Here is a 10,075-nt window from a genome sequence, read left to right as displayed (position 1 = left end):
CCAATCTGCCTCGAAAGAAGTAAGGCCAGAGTGCTCATTAGAGGCAAGGATGGCAAGACTTTGTCTTAGAGAATTGGGACATATTGTCAGAAGAGGCTAGTCCCTGGAGAAGACATCATGCTTGGTCAGGTGGAGGGGCAGTGAAAAAGAGAGGTGGTGGGTTGACACCGTGGTGGCCGCTGTGGGCTCCATCCAGCAGAGGAACAATTGTGAGGAGGATGCAGGACCCGGCAGGGGTTTGTTCTGCTGTGCATAGAGTCACTATGGGTCAGAATGGGCTAATGGCACCTAACAACAACAACAGCAGCAACAACAAGAACAAGGGACCCCAGTGACACAGTAGACTGGCTACACAGAGTTTCTTGGTTGTCACCTTAAGGGTGACTCTTCGAGAGAGTCACTGGGCGGATCCAAGCCACTGAACACTTCATTACTGCACCACGAAGTACCCTTTGTAACTCGTGTGGGGATGGGACATGGAATTTTGGATGATCATATGGTGACTCAGTTTCAACGGGTTATTCTTCCATGAATTGGCATGGAAGAACAACGTAACCCCTGGGAGAGGTCAAGTCCCTTAGGAGTTGGCTATTTATTTTTGTCAAGACTAGATGTTAATGAAATCAGACCCACAGAGCCACCGTGAGTTGTTGTGGGAGTGAGAAAGCTGCCAATCCAGTGAGGCCGAGGCATCATGAAGGGAGAAATGGAGTGTGAACTGGAGCCAAGCTTTACGGATGTTTGCAGCGAACGGGCCCGGGCACAGAGCACGAAGGGTCAGCCTCCGGTTAGCGGCTGAGAGTGGAATTGCTGCACCAGTAGGGCTGATGTCTAGCCATGGGGGCTGTTTGAAGGCAGCTGGGCTACTGGGCCATTTCTTTCAGGGCTTGGTGTGTGGGACCTTCTCTTCGTCTGGAGGAAGAAAGCTCAGTCTGGCAGGAGAGCAATGTTCACGAGGTGGCTGGTGGCTGTCCCCCCCCCCCCCGCGCCCCCTCCAGCTTCCCAGCCTTTAGTAGCAAATATGGAAACTTCAGCACCCACTTGCTCAGCGGAAAAAGGACTAGGTGGAGAAACTGGAGCTCTCCCCTCTCATCCTGCCAGTTATTAGATGGTTACGTCTCTCATGATTGGTACAGTGGAGGGAATAATGCCTCCCAGACCTACCTCAGGTGAGACGACAGCAATGGAAGGAAGCAGAACTTTTTCGAGCCCTTAGCTTATTAAATAGTTTAGAAATTCTCATTGTGGTAAACAGCATGGGGGCCATATCTGACCTCCTCTGGCTTCTGTATTGTCAGCAAGTGTGGGGGGCAGATAGGCCTCCAAGCTCCACCCCTTACCTGCTCTGCCACCAGCCCTTCCTCCCCCGGTACGCTACTTCTTTTGAGACTTCATTGCAATGGCTACACAGAACTCACAGTCAAGATTTACAATGAAAGAGGTTTATTAGGGAAGTTACTCAGCTTGACCACAAGCCAGAATCAGCAAACAGCAAGGATCCAGTCATTGGTCTACAGGGCAGCTACACCCCTCCTCAGCCAGGAGCCAAGTCTTTCTCCAGTCCTCAGTGTCTTGCCACGTGGTCTCTTAGCTTTTGCCCCCTTTTGTCTCAGCTACATAGTCGTGTGCCAGATGGGAAGGATGTACCCTAGCCTCCGTGCTGCTTCTCTGAGCCTCTTGTCTCAGGTGCATCTGGCTTTAGCAACCTTAGGACGAGGCAGATCTTACACATGTGGTTTCTTCCAAGGCTCTGGAGGCTTTCTCTGTGTCCCAGAGGGCTCTTATGCACTGAAGGATGGGCTCGATGGAGGTGGGGTTTGTCTTTTAGCCAACCTTGCTGTTATTGTTCTTAGGTGCCATCTAGTCAGCTCTAACTCATAGCGACCCCATCAACAACAGAAGGAAACGCCACCAGGTCCCGCACCATCCTCACAGTGGCGTCTGGTTTGAGCCCATTGTCGCAGCCACTGTGCCAGTTCATCTTGTGGAAGGCTTTCTCTTTATTCCCCTCTACTTCACCAGCCATGATCCCCTTTCTCCGGGGATTGGCTTGTCTGATAACATGTCCAGAGCACGTGAGATGAAGTCTCACCATCGTTGTCTCTAAGGAGCACTCTTGTCAGTTAGTCATATGGTGGTGGCTTGGGTGTTGCTGTGACGTTGGCAGTTATGTCCTTGGTATCTCAGACATCAGCAGGGTCACCCAAAATGAGCAGTTTTCAACAGAGCTCACAGACTATGAAGAAGGAGAGGCGGTCCACTTCTGAGGAATTAACCATTGAAAACCCTATGGCTGGCATTGAGACATAGTCAGGTACTAAAAGCCTAGTGGATATCTTACCATACTGCCCCCTCCCCCAAGGAACACAAAGGATGGTTTCTTAAGTTACACCCTCAAGGAAAGTGGTCTTAAAGATGGCCCAAGAAAGCAAAAGGTGTGACTTCATTCACACCCTCTACTAATGTCAGGTCTTCATCCCACCCTAATCCTATCCATCAGTATAGCAGAAAATGCCCTCCAAATAGGACTATAAATATAAGCAGATAGACTCCAAAATTATAATATATCATGTAAGGCATTGTGACCAGAAGGACCATGTTAATTGACTATAACTCACTAGGGCAATTACAAATGACCTCTTTTAGTTAGATGCCCCAGAGCAGTGATTGATGCATCTGAATTACGGTGCTGGTGAAGAATACCGGAAGACCACAGACGGCCGAAAGAACCAACAGACCTGTCTTGAAAGGAGCACAGTTGGAATGCTCTTTGAAGTGAGGATGCTGCGACTTCATCTCACGTCCTCTGGATATGCTGTTCACGGGGTCCCGTCCCTGGAGAAGGACATCATGCTCGGTGAGCTGGCAGGCCAGAGAAATAGAGGTGATCCTCAGTGAGATGGACGGACACAGTGTCTGCAACAGTGGCCTCAAACAGAAGAACAGGTGTGAGGATGCTGCAGCCCCGGGCGATCTTCGTTCTGTTGTCCCTCTGAGTCAGAACCGACTCCACAGCCCCTCACGGCACAGCACGCGGTGGTGTTCCCGTGGTGGAACTCTCGCCTTCCTGGCAGGAGACTCACGTTGCTGCCCAGCCAGCGCACCTTGGGACGCCACTGCTCATCAGTCAGGGAAGGCGTGTGCAATGCTGTGATGCTGAACACGTTTCCTGGGGACTCTCAGCCTACGATGGACTTGGGAACATAGCCTGGTGATTGCATTCTCAAAATCGGTCAGTGAAAACTCGATGGATTACAATGAACCATCACCTGGTCCCGTGCCAGCCTCCTCATTGTCATCATGTTTGCACCCATTGGTGCAGCTACGATGTCAAGTCATCTCTCTGAGAATCTTCCTCTTTCTCACCAAGCCTCTGCTTTTCAAATCATGATGTCCTTCTCTAGGGACTGGCCCCTCGTGATGGCACGTGCAAAGTTCATGAGACAAAGTCTCACTATCCTCACTTCAAAGGAGCATTCTGACTCTACTTCTTCCAAGATAGATTTGTTTGTTCTTCTGGCCATCTGTGGTACTTTCAATATTTCTTGCCAGCACCTGAATTCAGATGTATCGGTTCTTCGGCTGTCTTCCTTATTTATTGTGCAAAATTCCACATGCATATCATATGAATGAAATTACCATATCTTGGATATCACTCAAAAACCAAAATCACTGCCATTGAGTCAAATCCGGCTCATAGCAACCCTATAGGACAGAGTTGCACTGCCCCTGTGGATTTCCAAGACTATAACTCTTTAAGGTAGTAGAAAGTCTCATCGTTCCCTCTCTGAGTGCCTGGTGGTTTTGAACTGCTGACCTGGCAGTTAGCAGCCCAACACATAACCCATTATGACACCAACACTCCTAGTATGGTTTGGGTCAGGCTCACCTTACTCCTCAAAGTGGCATCCTAGCTCTTTGACACGTTAAATAGGTGCCCGTGCAGCAGATCCACCAATACAATTCTATTGTCCTCGTGAGAGCAGCTGTGACTCAGAGTGACCTTGACTGTAACTGGTTTGTTTGTTTTGGGAATCTGCACGGAAGTGGTTGGCCAGGTCTTTATCCCATGGTGCTACTGGATGGATTCAGACCATTAACCTTTCGGTCTATCAGAAACCAAGAACTGCCTGCTACCCCCAAGCCCCTCTGTGCTTGTTAGAACTTCCTTTTGCAAAGTTCTTCTTGTGGGCTTCTAGCTTAGTCTATTCCTGTCAGCCCTTGTAGTGTGTTCTCTTATGGAATTATTCTGTTTCCTCATGGCACAGATAGGAAATAAATATATATTACACTTCTTGCTAGAGGGATGCAGCAAATGCAGAAGTGTCCAGTAGTGTTGACCTTGGAGGGAATGAACAGGAGTTTTATTTCACTTTTATACACCTATCTGCCGCTTGACTTTTCAAGTCCTGTGAAAAATATTTTCATGTTTTGCAATGCCACTAGAGATGAAGTAAGAAAAGCACCATGTTTAACACTAGGAAATCTAACTTCCTGTTGGCAGAAACCATGCACACAACCGAAATCTCACCAAGGCACCACAGTACTTTCAATATTCGTCACCAGCACCGCAATTCAGGTGCATCCATTCTGAATGTTGAAAGTACCATGGCCTACTCAAAGGACAAATGAATCTGGCCCGGCAGAAGTACGGCTAGAGTACTCCTTAGTGGCAAAAGTGGTGAGACTTCGCCTCGTGTACTTTGGACATGTTGTCAGGAGAGACTGGTCCCTGGAGAAGGCTATTATGCTTAGTGAAGTGGAGGGGCGGGGAAAGAGAGGAAGGCCCTCAATGATGAGATGGACTGACACATTGGCTGCAACAACCGGCTTAAGCACAGTGTGCTAGTCTGGGAGGACTAGAGAAACAAATCCATGGACACACATGTGTGTATAAGAAAGAGATGTATATACAAGAGCAATTGAACATTGAGAAAACATCCCAGTCCAGTCCAGATGAAGTCCACAAGTCCAATACTAACTCGTATGTCCAATACCAATCTATAAAGTCCTCTTCAGACTCATGAAACACATGCAATGACGCTGACTATAGAAGATCACAGGCCAGTGGATAGAAAGTCTTTGGATCCAGTGGCATTGGAAACATCTCAGCTCTGGCAGGGTTCTGCACGGCTTCTCCAGCACCCAGGACTGCATCAGGGTGTGCCCACGTGTCTTGTCAGCTGCTCTGTCTCCCAGGTTGTAAGCAGAGAGTCTCTCACCTCCAAGGGGGAAATACTGGAATTCCCAGAATCCTTAGGGGACGGTCTCATCGAGGATGATTTAATTGATAGGCTCGCCTCCACCCTATATGCTTAATCTTTAAATTGACAATTATAGAACTACCACACACAGGAACAATTATGAGGATGACCCAGGACCAGGCAGTGTTTTCATTCTGTTGTGTGTAGGGTTACTATATGATGGAGCGGACTAGGTGGTAGCTAACAACAACAACAACATGTGTTGGTAAAATTAGACCTGGACTAAAACCTGTAGTAACGAATGGATTCTTCATTGCACCAGCTAGAAAAGTAATCAAAAAATGAAAGTGGCATGGTGGTGGAGCGCTGCTTTCCACAACCACTTTTCTTTCTTTCTTAGCATATTCTGGGACAACCAGCCATCTTACTTACCACAAACTCAAACCCCGAATCACTGCCATTGGGTCGATTCTGACTCCTAGTGACCTGTAGGGCAGGGTACAATGTCCCCGGTGGGTTTCCAAGACTGTAACTCTTGTGAGGAAGAGAAAGGCTCATTTCCCTGCAGAACAGCAGGTGGTTTCTTAGTTACCTACTGATGCCGTACTAGGAGTACCACAAGGAGGGGGCTCTGAGGAACAGAAATGTATGTCATCACAGTTTAGCAGGTAGAAGTCTGACCTGTGGAGGTGGCTCTGGGGGGAAGTCCTTTGTTTCGGTTTCTAGTCATATACGACTCGCTGCCGTTGAGTCCACTCTGACTCACGGAGACCCTTGAGGGCCCAGTTCAACTGTCCCTTAGGGTTTCTCAGGCTCTAAATATTTACAGGAGCATGAAGTCTAATCTTTCTCCCTTGGTGCCACTGGTGGGCTTGGATAGCTGATTTTGTGGTTGGCAGCCCAACACACAACCCTGTGTACCACCAGGCTTCTCTCTTGTTGATGTTGCTTAGTGCTGTTGAGTTCATTTTGACTCATAGCAACCCTATATGCAAAAACATAACACCTCCGGGTGTCCATGTGGAACCTGTATGCAATCATTCAAATGGAACAAGGAGATGCTGTTTTTGGTAGGTGTGATTGACCCTACGTACAACAGGATGAAATATTGCCTGGTCTGTGCCAGCTTCACAATTGCTCTTACATTTGAGCTCATCGGTATAGCCACTGCCAGTGCATCTCATGGAAATTCTTCCTCTTTTTCACGGTCACTGAGCTTTATCCAGGCTGATGTCTTTCTTCAAGGACGGATCACTCTTGACAACATGCCCAAGGCACGTGAGATGAAGTCTTGCCATCGTTGACTTTAAGGAGCACTCTGAACGTACTTCTTTCAAGATAGATGTATTCGTCCTTTTGACAGGCCAAGAGACTTTCAATATTCTTCACCAACAACACAGTTAAATACATATTTCTTTCTTCTTCAGTCTTACTTATTCCATGTCCAACTTTGAGGTGGTTGAAAATACCCTGACTTGGGTCGGGCACCTCTAACTCCTCAAAGTAGTATCCTTACTTCCCAACCCTTTGTGCAGAACCAGAGTTCCAACTGCTGCCAGCAAGACTTGGTGCTCTTGGCTTGCAGCCCCACCTGCTCTTTATGTCTGGTTTCCTAGGGCAGCTTCCCATAGGCTTGTGTGTGTCTCTGTGTCGATTCTGGTAGAAGTGAATCAGTTTAGGCTCTTCAAAAAGTATAACTTGTTAATAAAGAAACACCTTATTTCCAAACCGGATCACACTTATAAGTACAAGGGCTATGATCTGAACATAATTCAATCCATGAAAGGTGCCCTGCTGAAAAATGACATTTCCAAGTGAGATTTCTGTTGTCATTAGATGCCATCGCGTGGCCTCCAACCCATAGCAATCCTATGCACAACAGAGCAAAACCTGGCCTGGTCGTGTGCCAGCCTCGCAACTGTCCCTGCCCATTGTTGCAGGCATGGTGTCAATCCATCTCCTTAAGGACCTTCCTCTGTTCTGCTGCACCTTCACTTTATCAAATATAAAGCCCTTCTCCTGCACAGATCTCTCCTGACAACATGTAGGAAGTCTCGCCATCCTTGCCTCTGAGGAGCATTCTGACCGTACTTCTTCCAAGACAGAGGAGGCTAATTAAGAAAGAGAAAACAAGCCCTATGTTTTTCACCTCCTTCCTTTCCGCTGTCCTCACTGTCTTCCCAGCAGTCATCAGACCCAGATGAGCCCTTACGAATGGGAGCCACAGCTGAGGATGGAGGAACAGACAACAGAAGAGGCAAGAATTTTGGTAACTTACTTCATGGAATCACAATATCATTTCTGGAGGACCAATCTCCAGAATTCTTTTAAATCAGAGGATATTAAGTATATTGCTCTTGGGTAAGCAATATATTATTTTATTTCAGATTCCAGTTTACTCATAGCTAAATTTCATCTCAAAGTGATATACTGCTTTAGTGATGTTTGCTCTGACAGATGTTGAGGTAGTTTATTGTGCCAACCTGACTGATAAACACATGTGGAGCTAATTGGAAAGTGGAGGGATAAATGGCTCAGTGAGCCTCACCTTTCTAGTTCTCGAGTATCTTGCTTTCTGATGGTCAGACCAGGGTGCAGCTACCTTAGTCAGTTCCTTGCTTCAGCTTGCAAGGCTGACTTCCTGCAAGACATTCCTGAGGAGAAACTGCATGAACCTACCCCGATGCAGCCCTGGGTGCTGGAGCAGCCGTGTGGAGACCCCTGCCAGTGCTGAGATGTTTACACATTGACGGACTCAGCTTTCTTCCTGCAGTCAGCATCATTGCATCTGTTTTGTGAGATGGAGGAGGGCTTTGTGGATTGGTGTTGGACATATGGGTTAATGTTGGACTTGTGGGCTTGGGCAGCACTGGGTTGGGATGTTTTCTTGATGCGCACTTAACCTTTATATAAAACTCTCTCTCTTATACATGAGTTTCTGTGGATTTGTTTCTCTAAAGTACTCAGACTAATATAGATGTTTTATGAACATTATTTAATATTATTGTTATTCTGATTATAATGTGTAGCAAGTAGTCCTTAATGTCAAGAACTTGGGATCAAAATGTTTACTACATCAAGGCAATCGAAAGACATGCTTTTGAAAGTCATGAACTCAATGAAGTCAATGAATTATATTATTTATACCTCATCTAGAAATCTCATTGTTATTTCATTATTTTAACATAACCGCTTCAGAAATATCACATACAAACAGTGCAGATGCTGTTGGGAAACTACACATATTGTGGCCCACACATTCATTCTGTCTGGACACTCTGTCCTTTCATAGGATCAAATAGTTATGATTGAATTTGCCTAGTGGAGGGTGAATGGAATCAGCTGAGAATATTGGCAGGAAATGCTTAATTAAATGCAATGATTTAACTTGGAAGTCTCCTGGGCCCTTATGATCTAGCTAAGATTGCCTCAAGATCCCAGATAAAGATGGCTGGGCAGTTCAAAATCTACCCAAGATTCTGAACGTCACTATCACCTGTGATTCTTTTTAATTTTGGGGGTATTCCCTGAAGTCTTGCTTTCCATTCTATCCCCTGAAGCTGTTTCAACTCTCTGTACCCCCAGAATTACCACAAACAGGGCCTCCATGTTGATCTTTGAGAATAGTCATGAATACAGAACTGTTGATAATTATAGAATTTTAAAATTAAAGGCTACCATTGGGGAGAAACTTCACTGCAAAGTAGTCAGTGCACATTTTTATATTATTTATTCTTGTTGTTAGTTGCCATCAAGTCAGCTCGAACTCACTGTAACCTTAGGCGTAACAAAACAAAATGTTGCCTGGTTCTGTGCCATCCTCATGACCATTGGTAGAGATCTGGAAGACAGCTACTTAGCCAACTGACTGGAAGAGATTCCTAGTTGTACCTACAGGGGACCCGACAGAATGCTCAATCTAGAGAATGATATCATTGATATCAGACACAAGTAAAAATGTTGGTAAAGATCTCCAACAATAGCAGCATTTTGCTGAAGATCATCAGTACATTGACAGAGAGCCGATCGAAGTTCAGGCCAGACTTAGAACCAGATGTGGATGTGACATTGCTGATGTCAGATAGATCTTGGCTCAAGCAGAGAATACCAGAAATATGTTGACTTGTGTTTGAACATATCACTTGTAAATTTCCCTTTATCAAGTTGTAGATACAACCAAGCGGATCCCAGTGCCCTGGTGGTACAGTGGTCACAACCAAGCGGTTCCATAGAAGCGAAGGTGGGAAAACTTGGCTTGCTTGCTTTGGACACATCACGAGGAAAGACCAACCATTGGAATGGAGCACCGTGCATGGTAAAGTAGAGGCTGAGTGCAGCAATGAAATCCTTGGTGAGATGGACTGACTCAATGACCCCAACAGTGGACTCAAACATAACAGGGATCACTGTGACACAGAAGACTGCCATCCCTTGGAGTTGACCTGATGGTAACTGGTTCCAATAACCCTCAGCAGTCATTAGAGATTTGTATTATAAAGTTGAACTTGAGCACAATTTAGCATTTTACTCCAGAGAAATCAAGAGAATAATGATTTTATAAATCACTACATGTGGTACCCAAGTCTGCAGTGGAAAACCATGGTCATTGAAACATGTGGGAACTTGTCAAAGGGGCTTATAAACCTGTCACGTGCCTTAGAAAGCATATGTCAAAACTCTAATTTTATGTTAGGAGGAGCAATGAATTTTGTTCACTTACAATGAAAGACAATTTGACTTAAGTCAATATAATTTAAGACATCTCAGCAGGACTCATTTCCTTTGCTGGTGGGAATAAAAGTGAGGTGTTCTGGGGATAAATATTGCACACATATTGTGCTTTACTTGGCTCCTTCAAATTCACAGACAGT

The sequence above is a fragment of the Tenrec ecaudatus genome, chromosome 3, assembly GCF_050624435.1.
Source record: "Tenrec ecaudatus isolate mTenEca1 chromosome 3, mTenEca1.hap1, whole genome shotgun sequence".
Classification (NCBI taxonomy): domain Eukaryota; kingdom Metazoa; phylum Chordata; class Mammalia; order Afrosoricida; family Tenrecidae; genus Tenrec; species Tenrec ecaudatus.
This window is presented reverse-complemented; position numbering follows the sequence as displayed.